At 25.9% G+C, this 23,273-nt stretch overlaps 2 protein-coding genes across 3 annotated transcripts in view; one reads left to right on the top strand and one right to left on the bottom strand.

Moving 5' to 3' along the window:
* The window catches only part of LOC142326033 (allatotropins-like), a 383,581-nt gene extending 369,310 nt beyond the window's left edge, over positions 1-14,271 (bottom strand). Inside the window, exon 1 of the mRNA XM_075368125.1 lies at positions 14,196-14,271. The gene's annotated coding sequence lies outside the window, so the exon portion shown is untranslated. The remainder of the gene's footprint in view (positions 1-14,195) is intronic.
* LOC142326032 (meiosis-specific nuclear structural protein 1-like) overlaps positions 1-23,273 on the top strand; it is a 608,636-nt gene that overhangs the window by 411,771 nt on the left and 173,592 nt on the right. The gene's annotated exons all lie outside the window — the stretch shown is intronic.

The raw sequence follows: 23,273 nt of genomic DNA, 5'->3' as shown, positions 1-23,273 counted from the left end.
TCTTCCATTCACCTAAAGTAAATCGATTTAGCATTGAAGAAGTGATTGGATTAGAATGCTCTTAGTGCTTAGCATTTTTATCTACCTAACTAAATTTAGATCATGTATTTTTATATCATTACAGTTATAGATTAAAATTTTATTGAGATAATACCTCATATTTTCTGAAGGGATTTGAATTTGTTACGTATTTTGTTGGTTTAATTAGATTACATTATACATAAATATAGATTCAAATTCTAAATATTAAAATGTTAATTTACCTCTACCATTCGTTTTTTTTCCAAATAAAATATCATAAAATATCTCATTGTTGTAAAGTTATTCATAAATTTTGTTTTTTCCTTAACCAATATAATTTATAATTTTTAACTAAAACATTCAGTGTATCCCAGAAGATGTTGCCCGAACTTAAGAGACTGATTCAATACATTAAAAAAATCCATGTGGACAAATGACCTATTGCGCTCACTTTTCTCGGCCATTTTGTTTTCTTCAACGGGTGTAGTTTTAACATTTGAATCTCAACTGGTTAAGATACTTTAATGAAATCTGTTTTGCTTATATTCATAATATCTCCTACAAATAAATACGAATGAAAATATTTTATCTTTGAAATTTCGAAAATGGCGGTTTTTAATAATTATATTACATTATTTAATAATTTATATTTCCAGAAATATTAGTTCCATAAATAAAATTATTAAGCCTTTTATCGCAAACAAAATGAAAACCTTATTTATTCAAATCCGTTGATAAATAGCGGAGAGTTGGCTGAAATTATTAAAGTTAACAGCAGAAATTATACAGCTTGCCAATTGTTAAATGTTTTCATCACTAAATTTTTATTGAAAAAAAAACCAAATAGTGGAAAGAGGAAAATGAAACGTGAGATAAGGTATTTATTCGCATGAACGTTTATTTTTATATTTTGAATCAGTCTTTTATATTTGATCAACACCTCCTGGAAGAAAATTCTGGAGAAAAATCAATTTTTTTTTACTTCACATAACTTAATTTTATTAGTACCGTTTGATATTTTATGTTTAACTATTAAAAAATTTGGCACGTTGCAAAAAGAATTTTTTTAGAATATTTGGTACAATAAATCTTTAATCTACTTCTCAGAGCTTAATTTTTTTTTATTTTTTTTAAAATATAAATATCTATAAAGAATGGTTTATAATAGCTGGAGGAAGCATAGCTCTCTCTTGGGTTCTGGTGAGGAAGTTAGTATTTTTTTCATTTGCGTACCGCAGTCAGTTTTTGTGTAATCTAGAAAGGAAATGGGTCGGCACCATTGGGAATCCGTGACTATTATCTAACTCAGTTCAATTTAGTGGAAAATTTCCTGGTTCCTTTTTTTTAACATTATTAGTAGTAGTATAAAAAATAATTAAAAAACTTCACACTTTCTCAACATTATGATAAAAGGTAAGGTTTAATATAGCCGATAAAAGTTCGCAACCACTGCCTGCTTTAATTTTCTTTCTGTTATAAGTCTCTTTTGATGTGCTTTTCTAACGTTGTTAACATTATGTTAACGTTTATTCGCCTTTAAGCATCTTAATAAAACTTGAAGTTCTAATTATTATTAATTATCATAATACTTACATATATTTAAAAATAATTCCTGAATTGATAGTTCAAGAAAAATGCTGACATTGTTACGTTTATACTTTAATATAACTTTAACGATCGGTGTAATTTTATTCAAGATTTAACTTAATCATTTTCATTCACGTTTCGAATTTACTATTATAATTTTTTTTTTTTTATTTATAATTAAAATAAAAATATTAATCAAAATTTGAATTCAGTTACGTATTATAAGATTCGTAATTTTTATAAGTACCCTGGCTAAGAAAATTCTGTCTTAAAAACAACACCTATATAAATATCATTTTAACGTCACATGTAAACATAGAATTAAAATAGGAATCAAAAAAATAAAATAAAAATGACCCGTATCATCAAAGTTAAAATTTATTTATGCTTTAAAATTAACATATAAAAAATACCAAATCCTTTATTTCTCTTTAAAGTATACATTTTTAAGCTTGGAACTGATGCCCATTGGGAATGTTCGCTAAACGGCTTTTTTTATTTTATGTAAATTATTTTAAACGTTTTGAATGTAAATAGCCGCTGGATACTTCGTTCAAACCCCTTTTTACTCTTTTTATTTAAAAATCCGATCTTATTTCAAAAAATAATTTAACAGGATAGTTGTAAATTTTCCTTTGCTCTTACTAATGTTCCAGATAAAAATGTTCATTGGCAAGTAGATTTCTCTTTCAGTGTAATACCTTTATAAACTGGTTATATTTCCGAAACCCACGGTAAAATTTTGGAGGGGATTCCTGTCATATACTGCAAATAAATAAAAATGTTTCTGTATAAATATGTCCAAACACGACTGATTTTACTTCTACCTTTCTATTTGAGTTTTTTTTTTTTAAATATACCTCACTAACGGATTTAAATGTTTTAATAAAATTCAGTACTTATGTTAAAATTTAAATTTTCAATGAAAAAATTACGGAAAACATTTACATATATCAAAAAAACAATTTTTTAGTAAAGTGATTAATACCTCTGTCTCTTATTATTTTCTTAATTTAGTTTAATTAGTTCTACAGTTAAATTTTTTATTGCGAAAAGCTATCTCATCCATTTAAATGAAATCTCAAATGGAAGATGGTTGATAGGAGTCAACAAAACAGAAAAATAAATCAAACTTATGAAATATACTGTACTAGTCTTCGTTTCTTCTAATAAAGAATGTATATAATATATATATATATATATATATTTAAATTAAGTTGAATATGGATTCAAATTATAATTATTTATTGAACTTAAAGATTTATTAATAACTGATTAATATCAATTAAATATATATATTTTTTTAATTAATAAAAATTAAAATTAATCTGAAACATTACTGAGATACGTACTACTACATAAAATTTGTAAGAAGCATAAATCAGTGTTTGTAGGTTGAGTGGGAAAAAGCACATCATATTTAATATTCAATATAATAAAATACAATTAAACTAAATAATCTACTATAATCCTTTTTTTCGTTTTAAAAATCACTGTAATTTCCTTTAGCAAATCTGATATTTGCATATTATAATCATAAAAAATTGCGAATTTTTAAGAATTTCAAATCATAATTAATAGAATTAATTTAGAAAAGAATAATTATTTACTCTATTAATTAGATAATTTTTTCCAGGAATAACCAATATCTAGAAAAATAAGATAAATATATATATAAACTGTACTCAAAATGTTCAATATTTTCAAAATTAATATTGATTTTTCTCTTTTTTATAATAAAATGATATAGTATTGGCTAAAATAAAATGATGACATACTTCAAGATCACAGATTTGGAATTCAATTCCCGCTAAGGGTAAGACAAGTTTTCTCCGTATTTTTAGGTACATTTCATAAGAAAGCTACCTATTGTAATGGGTACCATGGTTCGATTTCCAAAGATTTCAACATATCTTCAGGTTTCACATTCCCCAAATCCCAAAACCTCCGTTTAAAAAGTTTATATATATATATATATATATATATTATTTCTTGAAAGACAAAAATCAGTATATTTTTTTAAGTAAAATTTCAAACTCGCTTAAAGTTACTACTATTCTTGGGATAAGGACCTAAAACTTATTTAAGAAAAGGCTTTTGATATCATCAACTATTGGCCCAGGGGATGGGAAAAATTGGGTTTGAAAGACAGAAAAATCATAGCATTTAAAGTAGTCGTTAGTCCGCTAAATATTACCTAAAACTTTTGTCTGAAACAATTTTATATATGACCAACCCTTACGGTAAGGGATAACCAAAACTTTTGCTAGAATTCTAAGAACATGGGGCTTCTCGTATGCTAAACATGTGAAACTTTTCCACATGCAACCATTGTCGTATTGAGTAAATTTGAAGTTTTTCATAAATTTAGGTGAAAATGTTTTTTATCCCCTACTTAGCATCGGTGAAATGTACCTCCGCCTTCCGGCGTGCTGAAAGGGATTTTTTTATCTGTCCGTTTTATATACATATTTTTTGCGGATGTCCAAAGAGTTTGGAAATCGGTACAGCGCCCGGTCATGTTTACATACATACATAATGTATGTATAAGAATTTTTCATCTGCTCTACCGGACGCAAGTCTTAACCGATTTTAATAAAACTTGATAGGGTGATGTGAATCTATTAGAATTTTTTTTTTGAGCCTTATGATATTATAGCAGTGTAATATTCTTTCTTCACTAAAACCGAAAATTCACCATTCTGATGCGCTTATGATGAAATTTTTTTTACTTCCTTGTACGAAGTAAAGTGATGGCGAAAAATATCGGTTTTCAGATTTCAACTGAAATATCCATTTTGATTATCCCTGAATCTATTTTGACAATCCATTTTGACTAGGTGTGACGTCTGTATTATGTGCGTTTGTATTATGTATCTATGTATCTCGGATAACTCAAAAACGATTAGCCGTAAGATCTTAAAATCTTGGATTTAGCACTGCTGTAACATCTTGTTGTGAACCTCCATTTTTGATTGCAATCGACTTGACTAAAAATTTTCAAAAAAGCTTAAATTCCAAAAATATAGAATTTTGGACTTTATCTTAACTGTAGTAATAAGCTCTAATTGAGGGCTTTTCAACAATATATCATAAGTGGTATTTATTTTCATTGATTTCAGAGTTGTAGGATTTTAATTAATGAAATATTTGAATCTTACAAGGGGAATGCACAATCGGTTCAAATACTTCATCTCCTTTTCTTAACTTTTTTTTAATTTAAATATATTGATTTTATTAATAATTTATTATTTTATTAACTCCGATTGCAACATTTTTTTTACGATTAATGATAATTTAATAATATCAATAAAAATAAAAAATATGAAAAAACATCTGAAGTTATTAGTGAAATAAAATTTTATGTACTTTCATTTTAAAAAATGTGTATATGCAATTTGATAGGCGTACAAGAAAGTCATGTGGTGTCCACATCAGAATTTTACTTTAAATTTACCCACTAATTTCCTTGAATATTTGTATTAAAATATAAATTTTCAACTTGTTGAATATCACAATACTATTAGGCTAACAGGCTGATATATCAAAAAAAAAAAAAAAATTTAATGGGTCCATCAAGAACTTCCAGTATAAAATATAAAAATTATTACCGAAATCAGTCCACTATTTTTTTAAGGTAACGTTTGAAAAACAAATGAATAATAATAACAATAAAATCAAAGATGATAGGAATAACTCAAGTGGACATTCTAACAGAATAATGTTTGCACAAAATATTCAGAAATGGTAACTTGACCAAAAATATAAACCAAAGTCTACCAGAACAACCTGGTCCAATTAAACAAAAGATGCTCACAGCAGAAGAATAAAACAAATATGGGCACAGAGGATGGAAATAAATGTCTCTTATTTACTTTTGATAGTCCTAGATGGGTTTATTCGCCACCAAAAGAAAAAGAAAAATAATAAGGTTGTGTACCTCCCCTTTTGATTGCAATCATCTGGATCAAAAGTGTCCAAAAAAGCCCAAAATCCATAAAAGTTTTGGCTTTTTCTTAATTGCAGTAATAAGCCCTCATTGAGAGCTTTTCAACAATATATCATAAGTGGTACTTATTTTTATTGGTTCCAGAGTTATAGCCAAATGAAATTTTAATTGAGATATTTGGATCTTATAGGGCACATCGGTTCGAATCGGACTTCATGTATATATGGGTTTTTTTAATATTTTTTAATTTAAATATATTGTTTTATTAATAAATATTAACCTCTGATTGTAAAAAAAGTTTTACAATAGACATAAATAATAATTCAATAGTAGTAATAAAAAGAAAATATGAAAAAGTGTCAGAAGTTATTAATGAAATAAAATTTTATGTACTTTTAATTTTTTTTAAATGGGTATATCTAATTTAATAGGCATATATGGAAGTCATGTGGTATCCACATCAGATTTTTTTGTCAGTGTTTTTAGAATAACAATTGATTATACAAACAATTGTCGTTCTCAACCTCAATAAAAGTGGACATTTTTGGTCAAGTCGATTGCAATCAAAAATGGAGGTGTACAACGAGATGTTACAACACCCTTAAATCCAAAATTTCAAGATCCTATGGGTCTTTTTGAGTTATGATTGTTATTAGTGAAATAAAATTTTATGTACTTTTCGTTTTAATTCAAAAATATTTAATATTAATAAATTAATATTTGTAAATTTAAAAAAAAAATATATATATATTTATATGAAGTTGGATTCGAACCGATGTGTACATGCTTACAGATTAGACACGTTCTCACTTATACCACATAACTACTTGGTCGACGTGAAACAAAATTAATATATAAACTAATGTAAAATGCTGATACGAACACCACAAAAAATGGTGATGCAATGTGGTGTCCACCACAATGTAATTGTCTAACTGTCCACTTTATTATAGAATTGGAGGATCGTACCTCACTTTCAAATGAAATAAGTTTAAATTAAGTGCAGCAAAAAATGTGTATATTTAATTTAATAGGCGTACAAGAAAGTCATGTGGTGTCTACATCAATTTTTTTTAATATATAGACAAATATACAGCTGAATTTTAAATGTTTTTGATTTAGATAGATTCTTTAATTAATACAAGTTTTTTCTTCAATGTACCAATTTTATCTAAAATCAAAATAATATAAAATTGAAATAACTTCAAGATAAATATTTATTAGAAAGTTAAATATTTAAAATTTTTATTTTATTTTTTAATATTTATTTGTTTTAAAATATATACGCAGTAGTATATAAATTTAAGACTTTTATTCAAATAAAATTTTGATATTTTATTATAGAAATAATTTATTCATTTAAAAAAAAAAATAGTTTATGAAATAATATTAATTTTGTATGTAACGGAGAATAATTTTACGAGTAATATACCTTATGTTCTGTCGTTCATGTTTATATTTGAATCTAATTATCACGATATACCAACTTGTCACAATAACAATCTCTTTACAGCGTTATTTTTTTCTACAAATAAGTTGATAAATTGATAATTTTATTATTATTATTATGTTTAATGCATATATATACGTATATAAAATTTTAAACATAAATTTATCATTTACGTTATCAATATCTGTTTTAATAAAATGTTTTTGCAGTAAAATTCTTGCATAGAAGTATGCACTTATTTATATGTATTCTTTATAAAGTATTTTTATATAAAGTAAAAGAAGTATTCTTCATATGTACACGTAAAATAATGTATAGAAGAAATGAATTTACACTAAACTTGCGTAAAGATTATCATCTTACTTTTACAATGGTGTTTTTTTCCTTTTTTCGGTGATTCATATCTATGTAAAACACCGAAAAAAAGATGAATTGTTACATAAAATCTTTATTTACATCTATTTTTGCGGGTTATTTTCTCTTTGTCGTATAAAGAAAATGTTCATAAGCTATCGATAAAGTAATATAATAGGCAAGTGTAATAAGAGTAATTAGTAATATACGTTATATAAATATAACAATAAACCCGTAAACTAACAAAGATATAGAAGTATACAGCAAAAGATCTTGAGTAGTAATGGATGCTTGCATGATGTTATATGCCACGATAAGTTGACCTTCGCGATTTTATCTCGCCTGTAGTCGGCTTTATACATTCATAATTATCTTCGTTTCGCCATTATTCATCTAGTGATAATGTTTATCTCTCCCTTCATTCCATCAAGTTCTTAATTCATGTAATCAGGTTTTAGGTAGATTTCGTAAAAAAGCTACCTATTGTAATGGGTACCGTAATTCGACTTCCGGAAAACTTCGACATATCTTCGCGTTTCACATTCCCAAAAACCACCGTCAGTCCAAAAGTTTATATATACATTTATATATATATATTTGTATGTGTGTGTGTGTGTGTGTGTGTGTGTGTGTGTGTGTGTGTGTGTGTGTGTGTGTGTGTGTGTGTGTGTGTATACTTCACTTTCTTGTGGACACGATAACTGCCGTAATTTTTCGTCAATCACTTTCAAATCGATACATAAAATATAACGACCAAAAAAAATCTCGGTTGAGTTCGTTAATGGGCCAAATTGGACCATGGTAGTGTAAATGGGGCGGCTTTTTTGAATAAAAAAAAATCGTTATAACTTTCTTATTAAGTAAAATATTGAATTCGTTTAAAGTTCTTACTATTTTTTGGGCCAAAAACTTATCTAAGTAAAGTTTTTTGATATCGCCAACCATTGGCCCAGGAGGTGGAAAAAATGGGGGTTCGAAGACAAAAAACATCATACCTCCCTTAATAGGTACAGTATCGAATCGATTTAAAGCGGTCATTAGTCCAGTAAACATTACCTAAAAATTTTGTCTGAAACAATTTTTGATATGACCAATCCTTACGGCTAGGGAGAGATGACCAAATCAAAAAAAAGAACAGTAAAACAAAATATCGCTATAACTTTCTTATTAAGTAAAATATCGAATTTGTTTAAAGTTCCTACTATTCTTCGGATACGGGTAAAGGGGTGAAAAAAATAGGGTTTTAAGGACAAAATCGTCACAGCTCCCTTATTATGGACATGATTGAATCCGTTAAAAGTGGTCGTTAGTCCACTAAATATTACCTAACTTTTTTCTGAAACGATTTTTAATATGACCAACCCTTACGGCAAGGGATGACCAAAATATAGTTGAAATTGTAAGAAGAACAGGCTTCCCGTATGCTGAACATGTGAAACTTGTTTACATATGAAACCACTGTCGTATTGAGTGAATTTGAAGTGAACGCATATAAACTGCCGTGACTTAGTACTGTGTGTATTTTAATTTTTGCAAGTGACATTATTTTATTGGTAAGAAGTGTGACACTTTTCTGTGTGTTATTGCGAAAGTGTGCCGACTTAAGAAGACAATTTTAGTATATTCAAACAAGGTAGGTTGTAATACTTAATGTGGGTGATGTAGGCCTATTGTACTTTCAAATCATCTTCTCTGCATCACTTTTGTTACATTTATACATGATTTTAAATAAAACTTTCTGAAAACATTGTCTTTTTTATCAGTACAAAGAGATATACCTAGAATCTCCCACTAATCCTCTAACAGATGTGTTGTCAAGCAGTTCAGGAAAAATCATACGGAAGTCTTGATAAATTTAGCAATAGCTTGCAGTCTAATGAGAAAAAATGTCCGTAAAACATGGAAAATAATATTTGATACGGGCTCGGACAACCCGAGTTTGCCTACCCCTATTTTGTCCCGGTGAAATCTATCTCCGTTTTTCGGCGTGCCGAGAGGAATTTTATTAACTTAAATTTTAGCTTATCAAGAACTGAATATCTGTAATTAAGCTTAGTTTTATTATATTTTAAACTGAAATTACTATTTAATGATTCCTTTGAGCTGAAAACCTGCAGTAGTATAGATCAGATGTAAAGTGACATAGACTTAAACAGAATTTAAAAAAGGAAGGAGGTTGTGAATTTAATCCATTTTTTTTCTCTTAGTCAAAATTAACTTGTTATATTCGCTGATTTGGAAGATTCTTTTCTTTTCTAGAGAAATTTCTTCTGGTACGGTATTGAACTAAATTTCTTTCATATAATTTAAGTGGAAGCTACAAAAATGTTTTGAAACAAAGATTTCCAAACGATTTGAAAAAGTCTATATTGTTTTATATTGTTTTTTTTTAAATCATCATTAAATTAAAATAATTAATATAAATAATAATTAATAATATTAATCATAATTAATTAAATATATGAATAAATTTTTACATATAATGATCTATATTAACGTGTATCTAAAATCATTCTGATTCAAGGTATTTTTAAGATAAAGCTTTAAGAAAATTTGCAATAACGGTCCTCAATATAAAAATTAGTTTTAAAACAATTTGAAAAATTATTTAAAGAACTTATCTTTTTTCTTCTTTTTTTTTTATATGAAATTCGTGAAAGGTATAAAACCTACATATACTCGCATTCCAAAATATCTCAACATATATTTCATATTAATTGTATTACGTCATTCATTCAAATTATTTTTCTTACTTTTATTAAGAAAAAATCTCTTTTTTTTCTTTTTCTTTTTCTTTTCTTCTGATATTATTTTTATTAAGAAAAAAAATCTATTATCTTTTTTTCTTTTGATACGGTTATTAACATTTTTCTAACCTTGATTATATTCTAAATACAAAAATATTTTCTTAAATTTAAACCAATGATAAACACGAAAAAATTATAAATTTTTAGTTCTTTAAATACAGAATGATTCCAAGTTGCACGGAAATCACTCGAGAGATGATTTTATAGCAGAAAAACGTTCATATAAACATAGGTTAGAATACGGTTCGTTAGCGAATTCCGGCTCGCGAAACGTTTAGCCAATTTTCTGCTCCTTCGGTAAAATTAAACCGTACTAAAATTCTTGAGGTAAAAATAGAGGAGTAAATTTAGTGCTTTATTGTAGTTTGTAATCTAAGAAATTGAATAAAAGTGGTCCAGACCTCTGTCTCACTTAGGTGTTAAGAAAAACGAGGTAAAACAGAAAAGAGTTTGCTGGAAAATTCACTTTTTTAGGTTTGGAATAGTATAACTTTGTTATTTTACCAATAAGTGTGTATTGTATTGTAAAGTTGAAATTCTTACATTTGCGTTTAATTTTAATAAATGTTATTTATATCAATTTTCTCAGAATTAAATCCTCTGTAAAGGTAACTAAAAAATTTTATTTGTTTATTCGAAGATTACCAAGTAATTTTTCTTAAACCCTAAGGTAGATAGAGATTTATGACCAATTTTATTCAATTTCTTAGATAAAAACCATAAGGAGCACCAAATTTATCCCTTCGAGAATTTTTGTTTCTTTGTACCTTAAGAATTTTAGTACGGATTAATTTCCCAGAGTGAAATTAAACCGTACTGGGTAATTAAATCAATTAAGGGCTTAATGTTTCACGAGCCGAAACTCGCTAACGAACCGTTTTCTGACCTATGTTTATATGAACTTTTTTTTTGTTATTTTTAGCTGTAGAATCATTCCCCGAAAGACTGCCGTGGAATTTGGAATCACCTGTATTTTAAGATTCCATCAAATTAAGGTTTGGTTAACTTTTTAAGATTTCATTGTTTTTAAATAAAAACAACGCATTGGTTTGTGTCAACTTCAAAATATTGAAATTTAAAGAAAATTTGAAAAAGTATTACTTTTTATATTTTTGTTCGGTCCGATTTTATTAGTAAGTTTAATATAAACAACTTTTTTTAAATTTTCTTCTTACTATAAAATAAATAAATTATAAATGAACATTTCTGATGATTTCCTATTCCGAAAGTAAGTTACAACTATTTGAATTTCTTTTTTTCATTTTATATAATTATTTTATACAAACTCTTCTTTTTTATGTAATTTGGTAACCCGTTCTTTTATGAATATGACCTTTTTATTTAAATTAATAGTATTTTTTTATTTTTTTTTAGAAAACCTTTACATTATGACTATTACTATTAGGTGAATAACATCCAAATGGATGTTTTTGGTAAATTTCCAAAGAGAACATTCTAAAATATTTTGTCTGCATCTACGAGGTATATGTATAGCATTTTGATAAAAAACTAGAACAGCAAATAAATTGTGGCAACTGGTGGAAACATATAAAAATATTTTAATTAATAAATCATAATTTTTAATAATTATTTAAATAACCAAAGGAAAAAGTTGTGTAACGAATTTATATTACTAATAGAACTAATAAGAGGAATAGATACCAATTTTAAATTGCAAAAAGTTTTACAATACTCGAAATAAAAATCGTAGACACACGGGTTTAGACGTTAAGATAATTATCTTCATTCATAACCTAACCGGGATTATTATTTTTTATTGTTATGAATAAAAAATCTCTTTTAGATCATCTAATGATAATCTATTAATAAAGTAAAAACAGTTTTTTATAACAGATTTTTTTTCAAAAATTACGTTTTCAAAAAAAATCGCTTAATATTTTTTTTTTTTTCTTTACTATTAAACTTTCCTCAGCACTTATATTTAATATACACTTAACTAAATTTTTATATTATATTTCAGATTATCTGAAATCATAGAGAAAATAAATTTACGGCAGGTGACATTTGCTCTGATTACTTTTCGAGATTAAAGTTGTTATAATAATTAACAGAATGCAACAAGCATAATTAAACAAAAGATTCCAGTAAAATGATAATAAAATTAAAAAAAGCTAAAGAAAGTTTTTTAAAGCCTTAAATACTTTAATTAATAATAAAAATAAAAAACAAACAAAAAATAAGTATCGTATTTTCTAATAATTTAAATAATACCAGTAATCTATTTTTAAAAATCCACAACTTTTTAAATAGTTGTGGCTTATAATTAGAAATTCGAACCCGATTGTTAAATAAACGACCTACTCTATTAATAATGGAATCTATAAAAAAAATAATTTATTTCGTACATTTTTTAACAGAAGTATTTTATCGATGTTAATTGAGGTAAAGTATTTCTTTACTTCACAAAGTTTTTTTTTATTTGACAACGGCGTATCTTTCATTTTATCTAAATTTTTTTTTAATGACCATCTATAATTTATTTATGACAAAATAATTTTTCCTTTTTTTCTTATTTTATATTTTTAACATTTTTCTGAATAAAAAATAATTTAGATTTTTTTTAGGGAATGAAATTTTGTCATCAATTTTTAAATTTCAAATTATGGAAATAATAGAAATAATTGACACAAACAAGGAAAGATTTCGTGTGGAAAATATTTCAAATATTGAATGTATATAATTTTAGGAATTTAAAATAAATTTGTAAAAATATCAGTGTACAGTGTATTTCATTAGTAATTTGATGTATTATACATTCAACAGAGAAATCAGAGAGGAAAAATAAAGTTTAGAAAAAGATTTCGAAAAACGTAGATCAATGAAATATAAAATTATGAAATTTTAAACAGAATTTAAAGAGGAAAATTTGTAGCAGTTTCTTTAAAAAAATGATCTGTTTTACTAAGATTACTGTAAGGTTTTACTGTTTATTATGATATCAGTGGTTAATTAATATCTTTGTTAAAAGAACTGTACGTGATAAAATCTCTTTATGATGATTAAGTTTATAATGATAAAATGCATAAGCCAAATAATTTTGGAAGTAATAGTAGAAAGTATTTTGAGATTAATTTCGGTATAATTACAACTCCATCGGAATAGTATCAAATCAGTCAAATGATTGATGATCACAAAAAATATATTTCGGCCACATTTTTTTTATAATGTTTACCTTATAAATAAATCATCGGTAATAAAATTGAAGACAAACCTTGTCGTAAGATATTTTTTTTACTATTTAATGATTAGATTTAAATATATACCTACTGTGATAGCGTGCTTACTTGCTGCTGTTGTTTCCGGATTCGGTTTCCTACAAAGGTTTGGAAAATTTGAAACGAGTTAATTCCCAACATAGTCGTTAATAACGTAAGGTGAGATTTAAAAATAAAAATTGAAAACAAAGATTCTAGAAAGTATATAATTTTTATCTACACATAACAACTAGATAAAATGTCAGTTTTATTTAGAAACTTTATCTTATTTATTCCTTTTATTTTATTTAAATTTAAATATTTCCTGATAATAATTTTCATAGATTTCAAGATAGATTTTAATTAGTTAAATGTAATTATTTAATTTAATACCGAAAAAACAAAGAAGAAAAATCATAATTTATTAGTTTCGTACAAAATTAAATTTACTTTAATACAGCCATAAATATTAATTAAAAGTTTATCTTCTTTTTGTACATTTACCAGAAATTACCACCTGTTGCTAAAAAAATACATGGAATTGTTAATTTTTTTAGTAATCCAAAATTAATTTTTGCATATAATATAAAATTTTCCATATAATTTTTGGTTTCCCTTTTTTTAAAGTAATTATTAAGTAATTTAGACAACATTTTATTAGCAAAATAATTTTTATTTTAAAAATAAATTATTTTAATTGCCGATCCCATGACATGTAATAATATTTCGGAGAACTTATTTATTTATTTTCAACAAACAAAAATAAAGAAGAAAAATATTTATAGGTTTACCATCCATTCATTTTTACTTACTTGTGGTGTATTCACAAAACCGTGCAAACTACGTGAGAATGGGATTGTCGTTGAGAGAAGCGACGCGTAGATGTGGTGCGCGTCGCGATTCCGTTGACTTTTATACCCTATCCCCTCCTGATATGCTTACACCCTCTCATCACCTACCGTCACTTCCTCCTCCGTTTAAACCAACAACCCTTTACGAATAGAGGTAGGGGTAGTAAGTTTAACAGTTTATGTGGGTGAGTACGCACATATGTTTTCAACAAAAATGTATTAGTTAACAATCAACAAATGTGAGCTGACCTCGGCGGTTGAGCAGGTAGCGTTTCGTCATTTCGTGCGAAGGTCCAGAGTTCGAATCTCGGTCAGGCATGACATTTTTTCACACGTTTTTGCTTGCTCATTCATTAAAAAAAAAAATCAGATAATTAAGGAAAAAATAGCTTTTTTAACATATTTATAAAAATTTATATTTTAAAATGTAATTTATCTTTGAGATAAACAGTTTTTATATATGTATATCATATTTACTTGCGTAATTCACGCACTTTTTTGGCCAACATTTTTTATCTAAAAATAGATGCGTGATTTATGCGAGGAAACGATTTTACACAGGTTTAAAATGAAACTAAAATGTGATAATGAGTGAAAAAATTATATTTATTTGAATAAATATTTTATTTTTGAATATCTTTTAAAAATTTTGTTTAAAAATTCAAGTGTTTGAATTACGTACGGGATGACGTGAATTACGGGAATAAATACGGTATTACATATTGTATAACATAAATAATTTTTATTTCTTACAAAAACTAAAAGAAGTTTATAACCAAGAAATTAATCTGTTTTACTTATATATATTATATAGTGTTTTGCCATTATCATTATCCAAAAATACAAAATTTTTAAATCTTTATCCTATGCTAAACTATCACTCTTAAAGCGTTTTTTTTTTTTTTTTTTTTTTATTTTAAGTTAAAATGAATTAAAATAATCAAATTTATTAAATAATTTTGTTTCCTCTTTCTGTACAAAACTAAATAATTATTTTAATTTTTTTATCTCCTTACTAAATCGTTATTTAATCGTTTTTTGTTATTTTATCGGTTTGATTTACCTCTTTATTAATTTGTATATTACTTTTATAAACGGGTAAAAATTAAATTTGAATAGATAGAATATTGTACTTTCATATTATTAAATGAACTAAATCAGGTTGGACCAATTCATCTGGGTAGAATGTAATTTAAAATATTTATTTTAATATAGAAAGACCATACATGGGTATGCGTATAGTACTTTAAGAAATTCAATTATTTTTAAACATTTTAATTTTAACTTCGATAAGAATAAAGTCCTCAGAAAATTATAAATTTTATTAAATCCATCTATAGCGCTAAATATTGATAAAAACCAAAGTTTTATTATTCTCGTGTTTTTTTTTTGTTTTTTTTTTTTTTAATGTATATGTAAATTTTTTTAAATTTTCATACTGATTTTTATTGAGTAAATACAGTTTAATAAATTTAGCTGATTTCCCAAAGCTATAATCACTTATTGTGGATAAACGATTGTATAAAATACATTTTGTTATTACCTTTTTTTGAGAGTTAATAAATCAATAAGCAATATACCTAAAAAAAATATATTAATATATAACAAAGAAAAATAACAAAATTTTATAACCAATTTCCCACAATAGATTCACAAACTATCAATTTAAAATAAAATTTCTTCTTCTCTTTCCTTCCCCTTTTCTTCTCTTTTTCTATTTCCTTACTTTTTTCACCCAATTTTACTTTATCTATTAAAATATAATAATCGTACTAGTTAAATCGGTTAATTATCGTAATACCTTATAATATTTTAAGTTTTATAAATTCTTTACCATGTTGTTCTTTGTCTATTCGATTCCGGTTTCGAAAGTTAATTATTTAAATAGCTATTTACTTTTTTTAATTTTTCTTAGGCCTATAATAATTTTCTGTTCGGATATTTCTGAGACTTTTTTCTATTAAATGGTATATAAAAATGAGGTAAAATGATTACATAATTTTTTTAATTAAAATTATTTTGGTTAAATTAAAGGGAGTCATTTTTGTATTTTTATTATTTAATTTTATATTCTGTGATAATATATTTTAAAAGTAATTAATATCTTTTTGGGGATAAATGTATAAATGTATACTTCATTTAATGTAAGATATTCGAGTATATTTTAAATATGAAGTTATTTAGTAGTATATTATACCTGTGAAATACTTTTAAATTTATCATAAATCTTTCTCTTATCAGTATATAATTTTTGCAATATTTTTTCTGTCAAATTTTATATACTGGAATTCAATTTTTAAGTTCTGATGGAATTCTATCCTTGAAAATTCCATATTGAAAAATGTGGTAGTATTGTTATTACTTGCAAAAATATTTTTCTCTTTATTTTTGTCTGTAATTTTATTAGTCTTAAAGCACTCGTAAAATTTAGTACATTTAAATTATTTAAGACCTTTTGTGTTATCATTTGTAATTTATCACTGCCCTTAGCGTAAAAAAAGTATTTTGTAAATCTGATACATTAATAACTTTATATATATATATATATATATATATATATATATACAGATATATACATATATAAAATAACATGTTGTAAATTTTTCATAAATAACGCCCAGCCAAAACTACTGAAAATAAAGTGACCACTCGAAAAGAATTTAATTTTATTTAATAATTGTAATTTTAAAAATGTGTAATGTTAAGTAGAATTTTATTAATAACTCCCATTTACTAAAATGTTTTGTTTTGGAATGAATAAAATTATTCCTTTTCTAAATTATGTATTGATACAATGGAACGTATGCAAGGAAAGCCTGTATGGGAAGGTACTCGTAATTTTTAAGATTTCTATTTTTTTTTCGTTTAAACTCCGGGACCACCGTTCTTCAGAGGATGAGATGAATTATGTTTTAGGTTTCATGAAAATGCCATGCCTGACCGGGATTCGAACTCGCGACCTCCGGATGAAAAGCGGAGACGCTACCACTCGTGCCATGGAAGCGCTGGCTAGAATAACAATTGATATCCACTCAAGTAAATGTAATATTACTGACCAACAGAGATTGGTTGGTGACATGTTTTAGCGACTCTCTAATATGCATTGTAATTTTATTAACGCAACAATATTTATATTAAGTATTTTACTGTGTCTGTTTATCTATACATATTTATTTATTTATGTTTTTTTTTTTATGATTAAGATTAATTTTGTGACAATTATAATTTGATAATCGGACCCAGTACTTTTCAGATCTCTATCCTTCAGTGATAGAGTTATTTTATCTTATACCGAGTTTGGCATGAATATGCGGATTTTCATAATTATTGCAGAACTTAATTTAATTTAAAAAAAATTAAATAGTTTACTGTTTTACAAGTTGCATCTGATGTCTTGAAGGAGACGGTATAAAATCAGCAATAAAATAATATAATAAATTCAAGTAGTAACTTATTTCAATAATGATTGGAATCCCATAGGTTAACAGAAAAGCGATTGATAAATAAAACAATAATATTCTCGATTTTGCTAACAACTAACTTACTAACCACCATCATAAAAATAACTCCGATCTCCGTGGTGGAATGGTCGCGTCTCTGCATTCCTCCGGAGAGTCCAGATTCGAGTCCCGGGTTAGGAAAGGCATTTTTCACTCTGTAAAAAATTCTTTATCACCCATCACTACCTGTTAATAGGCGTCAGCCTGTTGTTGTATAAAAAATTGACTAGATTAAGTGATATTAATTAATTTTAAAAGATTTTTTTTTTTTAATTATATTATTTACTAAATTTCAACATTGTCTTTATAACCAAATTTATAAAAATTTTCAGATTTCAACAAAACTTTAACAATTTTTCATTAAAAAAATTTTCTATCATAAATTGTTAAGTACAATAAAAACGATTCCAATACCTCGTGATATTTATTGTGCGAAAATTGGTTGATAATTTTTATCAAACAAAGTTTTGTTGAAATCTGAAAATTTTATATTTAATATTAATATTATATAAACTTTATATTTTTAATATTTTGAAATGCAAGTAGTATACAAAATTTTACAACCTTAACTGAGTGAAATACAAATAAACAATAAACATTATAACGTAATTGGTAAACATACCTCTCTATAATTTTAAAATTTTATTTTTAATTAAATTTTATTTTTTAAAAACCGGCTCTGCGAAAATAATAAACAATGATTAAAAAAAAGAAGCAGAACAAATAAGTTTTATGAATAATTATTGCGCTAAGAGAATGCAATTTGTTAAATTATTTCTGTATATTTATATTTATTTTGTACAAATTCATATTTGCACATTGTAGTAGATTCCTGTTTTATTTTTTTTTTTGTTATTTAAATTGTTTACACAAGTCCTCGTTTGTGTTATATTTTACAGTATTCCTTTCATTTTAACATAGCCAATCTCTTTTGTGTATACCCTATATGCTATATTTATCTGGCTTCACATGTGCCTATTTTCAAGGGTTTTGTCCTCTGCCACCTATTTTTAGAATCAAAACATTTAAACGTGGATTCTTTAACAAATATTTCCGATGCCTAAATGTAAATGTAGTCTAATAAATAAAGTAGAACCTTCTGTTCCAAAAAGAACTGTAGTAACAGTTGGAATGCAGATGAAACATATATGCTTATATTCTACCAAGATTTGGTGAGATCTTTATTAAATTATTGTTTGATTTTGTACTTCTCTGCTAAACAAACGGCTCTAAGAACATTGGATCTCATTTACATCCTCAGAGAGGTTTCACATGCATTTCGATCTCCGGTAAGCAGAGCGGCGGAGCTTTCTCTTCGTTATCGGCTGGATCAAATATCGTATAAAGGATATCTTAAAATTCTTTATACTCTCTTGTTTATGGGCAAGTTAGTGTTACTGAACATTTAAATACAATTCACGTGAGTATTCAAGCTCACCGTATATTTTGTACTTTCGGCTTGAATTACGAATTTGTATCTAGTCTATCATTAGGTTTCCCCGTCGTGGAAACTTCAACTATTGCATCTTCATCTATAGTTAACTTTAAAAAAATAAAATAAAACATTAATCAGCTGTTATACGTACAAAAATGTTAGGTCTCTTTACCGAAAATTACTAATTAATACTAGAGTTATTAATTACTTGATTGTAAAGAAAAGTGATTTAGTACGTGTATTTTTGTGTTTTCTCAGCGGCCCATAAGTGTTAGTAAATAAAAGAGAAGCTCATGAAACTTAAACGGATGCTTGATCCTGATGAAGGTAGGTAAAAAAAAATGTCCAAAACGAGCAAAAGACAAAATTCCTCACTTTTGAAGGAAATTAGTTTTTATGAATTCTTTAATGACCCTTAATTAAAAATTGACCCTTTTAATATTAAAAATTACCCTTTTTTTTAATATTCGTAACAACTCCAACTTCATAAAATAACAATAGAATTTCATAAATTTAAAAATATAGCTACATCTTCCCACTTATTCTCAGTGAAAACATTGGTTCAATTAATATAAACTTCAAACTATACGACCATTCCTTTTCATGGTCTTTTTATTTTATTTAATTAAGTTACTACTAAGAAATTATCACCTTATTAGACGTTGCAGTGGTGTAGGATGTCATAGTACTCTTTCTTGTTTTTTATAATTGATTATTACTACAAAGTTCATGTAGGTCTACGTAATGACTGCCAGAACAAAATATTTATCAATTTTTTAATAAAAGAGAGATTAATAATCTATGCAAATTGCAGGTTTTATACCTCTTTCATTGAGAGATTAAATAATAAAAACAATTATTTAAGCTCCAAAATGTACACATTACCTAATAATGAAATGATTATTACCTAATACTTAATGAAATTTCAAATAACTATTATACCATAATAATACGTATATCATAATTAAGTTAAAATCAAAAGTTTTTAATTATTAAGTAATAAAGTGCAGGTTAGCTAACAAAATTTCCTATTGTTCAAATTAGAAATAATTTATTACGTATAATGGCCAGTATAGACTTTAGGTTATATTGTATATTAAATGAACAATAAACTAATAAATATGCAAGCGTAAGATAGACATCAAATTGATCTCAGTGACCAAGCTACTTTGTTATTGTTATACACACATTGAAATGAAATATGCAAGTCCCATAACAATTATTTTATTTACATACAAATTTCTCTCCGTTGAAAAATAAAGGTTATTTTAACCTTTTATTAACTCTTTTCGTTCTATATTTTTCGGTCTTTAATATATGTTCATTTAAAATACAGGACTTAATAATGCGTTAAAAACAAAATTAATTAGATAAAAATATTTTTTTTTTTAAATTAAATATTAAAAAACTGATTTAAATAGATGAATTATATGAATAACTGTTATTTATAAAATATTATTGTAAATAAAATATAAAAAATATATCTCTTATGTGAAATTTATTGTTTTAACCCCGAAATATAGCTCGTTTCTATTTTTTTTTTTGTTTTTATTATAAAATTTCTATTTTTTATTTCTCCTGTTTTTTTTTAACACAACCACCAAAAAAAATTTCATTGTAAAAGTTTTAGTGAATTTCCTTATGACAGAAACATTATGAAATCAAAAAATGGTGAATAATACAAAACCCTCAAAAAAAATGTTTGTTCCGAATCGAAAATTATTTAAATTACTTTGATATTTTTAAAATTACAAAAAAGTTCATTCGCCACGAGCTGTTTTGATTACAAAATAACAAATAGCAAAATAATGTTATTCTAAATAGATATTGCTCATAATGATTGTCTAACTTGCTTGATTTTTTTCGTGAATTTTCTTAACCAGTTGTTTTTTATATTTTGAAACAGCCCCGTAGAGAATGAACCTTTGTAATTTTAGTGAAATCAATTTTTTTCGGATTCGGGACAAAGATTTTTGTTTAAGAATACCTTAACAGTGTAATTATTTTTCGGGGATTTGTATTATTCAATTTTTTTTTTTGATTTCATGATGTTTTTACCATAAAGAGATTCACTAATACTTTTACAATGAGATTTTTTTTTTTGGTCGTGATATCAGTTATTTTGGTTAAAATACCTTTCACCACTTTCGCCATGATGCGTATGATGGCATTTAATAAATAAAAAACAAACTATTATACTTTTAAATTGTAGATTACGATTTTACCGGTAAAAATACTTATTTCTACGAGTATTATTTATCAATTTCTATTATTCATTAATAATAAACATCATTTGTTTATTATTTCTATTTAACCTTATCATAGACTAGCCGATCAAAATTGAGGTGTAATTTTACTGTGTTTACCCTTCATCATAATAATACACGAAAAATAATAACACTTTCCTATCATGTTTTTATAAGGTAATAAAAACAAATATTAAAGTGTGTACCCTAATAACTCAAACTACTTAGCCGATTTCGCTGAAAATTAAACAATTTATTATTATTTATGCCGGTAGCGTTTGCATGTTATTAGTTCCATAGTGTTTAATAATTTAATAACACAACCTTTAATCATATAATAACTGTCTGAAGAAGTCGACATTGACATAGGCAACAATCGATATAGACGATATCTCTCGATATATGCACTGGCATTAAATTTAGTAAAAAAAAGGTTTTAGGTTATTTATTACTTTTATACGGATTTGAATACTAGATCGTGGATACCGGTGTTCTTTGGTGGTTGGGTTTCAATTAACCATACACCTCAGGAGTGGTCGACCTGAGACTACTACTTTAAAATAATAAAATATAATATAATATATATAATATAATATATATAATATATAAAATAATAAAATACACTTTATTTACATTCATACATATTATCCTCATTCATCCACCGAAGTAACACCTTACAGCGACTCCGGAGGCTAAACAGAAAAAAGAGAGAATTTATTTATTTATACGGTTTTTTTGTGAGTTGTATACTTGTAAGATTAGATATACACGGAAAAATGGAGGTTTCAATTTTTCTTGATGGAAGAATAGTAAAACATATGATTATAGCCTGCACCATCTGACTAAATACAGACGAAACATAATTTATTTTTATAAAGCCTACCTAAGTTGGCTTGCTGTCAAAAAAGAATAAAAACTGTAGATTTATTTTACTTGATGAGAAATAGTAGAAACATTTAAAACGTGTCAATGAATATTTAGTAGTGAAAATAGATTTTATTTAAATAAAAATTTGATGTGGGCACCACATGACTTCCTTGTACGCCTATTAAATTACATATACACATTTTTTTTTAAATGAAAAGTACATATTAATAACTTTTTTCTTTTTTTTACTGTTATTATTGAATTATTGTTTATTGTAAAAATCTTTTTACTATGAGAGGTTAATAATTATTAATAAATCAATATATTTAAATTAAAAAAAAAAGGGAGATGAAGTCTGATTCGACCGATGTGCCTTCCCCTTATAAGATCCAAATATGTCATTAATTAAAATTTCATTTGGCTATAACTCTGGAACCAATAAAAATAAAACCATTTATGGTATATCGTTGAAAAGCTCACAATGAAGGCTGCAATTAAGAAAAAGTCCAAAACCCATTCTATTTTTATTGTTGGCTTTTTTGGACACTTATGGTTTAGTCGATTGCGATCAGAAGGGAAGGTGCACAACTAGATTCAAAGAGAACAACAGTTCTAAATCCAAAATTTCAACATACTACGACTAATCGTTTTTGAGTTGTGCGAGATACATACGTACGTAGTACAGACGTCACGCCGAAACTAGTCAAAATGGATTCAGGGATGGTAAAAATGGATATTTCAGTTGAAATTTGAAAATCGAAATATTTCGATTGTCCATATCACAATACTTCCTTTACTTCGTACAAGGAAGTAAAAATGTATAACAAAGCGGTATTACCGGTTATTATGTTAGCATATGTTTTTTTAGTGAACGAAATGTCGCGAACTTTCATAAAAATCTGTACCGTTAATATGAATATTAACACCCGTTTGTTGTCTTCTTGTATATTTTTTCACTTGTTTTTTGCCGTAGATTCACTCGACCTCCAAA

The sequence above is a fragment of the Lycorma delicatula genome, chromosome 6, assembly GCF_047948215.1.
Source record: "Lycorma delicatula isolate Av1 chromosome 6, ASM4794821v1, whole genome shotgun sequence".
In the NCBI taxonomy this organism is placed as follows: domain Eukaryota; kingdom Metazoa; phylum Arthropoda; class Insecta; order Hemiptera; family Fulgoridae; genus Lycorma; species Lycorma delicatula.
Note: the sequence above shows the minus strand (reverse complement) of the source record. Positions and strands in the feature narration are given on the sequence as shown.